The sequence below is a fragment of the Condylura cristata genome, unplaced genomic scaffold, assembly GCF_000260355.1.
Source record: "Condylura cristata isolate star-nosed mole 26May11 unplaced genomic scaffold, ConCri1.0 scaffold00018, whole genome shotgun sequence".
Lineage (NCBI taxonomy): Eukaryota > Metazoa > Chordata > Mammalia > Eulipotyphla > Talpidae > Condylura > Condylura cristata.
Genome location: NW_004567119.1, coordinates 7,541,657 through 7,542,444, shown reverse-complemented (window position 1 = coordinate 7,542,444; position 788 = coordinate 7,541,657). Strand labels below are relative to the sequence as shown.

Below are 788 nucleotides of genomic sequence, written 5' to 3'. Positions count from 1 at the left end.
CGCGCGAGGTCCCTGCAGAGCCGAGGGGAGGGAGGAGCAGGGCTCCTGGCCGCAATAAAATGCGGGGTCAGGCGGAGCAGACGGAGCCGGGCGAGACGCGGGCTCCAGACCCCCCTCCCCGGCCAGCCCGAGCAGAGTCCAGGACTAAAGTGCATGACAGCCCTCCCCGGCGGCCGCCGCGCACCCCAACTGGAGACACACACCCGCCGGCCGGCCCGCTCCCCGCCCCTCCTCCACCCGCGCCCCCGTCCCTCCGCGCCCTCCCTCCGGCTTTTCTTCGCGAGACTCTTAACTTTTCCCCCACTCCCTCGCCGGCTCCCCCCGCCCCCCCATCCTTCCCCGCTTTGAGTGTTCCGAGAGGCTGCGAAAGCTAAAAGTGAAGGAGAAAGAAGCAACTAAAAATATCCCCCGGGGCCGCCCGGCTCCTTGAATGCAGGGAGGAGGGGGCCGGGGAGCAGGCGCGGGGCGGGGTGACGGGAGGAGGGGACGCCCGAGGCGCCGGAGGGAGGGGTCGGGGAGACGGAGGGTCAGTTTCTGCCGCTCCCCCCGCCGGCTCCCCTCTCCCGGCGGTTTGGCGCGGCTGGAGCCCGAGCCTGCAAAACCCGGGCCGGGGGCGGGCGCGGAGCGGAGCCGGAGCGCCCGCGGGGTGTCGGGCCGACGTGGTCGGTCACCTGAAGTTCACGGCGGGTGGGGGAAGGGTTAAGGTTATGGTGTCTCGGCCCGGGAGCCTGCGAGCGGGTGCGTTTCCGCTGCAGACGGGCCGCGATCGATCTCCCCCTGGCGCGATC

General features: G+C 72.0%; 1 protein-coding gene across 3 annotated transcripts in view; it reads left to right on the top strand.

Annotated features, from left to right (window-relative positions):
* Positions 1-788, top strand: part of ZNF827 (zinc finger protein 827) — a 147,134-nt gene that overhangs the window by 1,328 nt on the left and 145,018 nt on the right. The gene's annotated exons all lie outside the window — the stretch shown is intronic.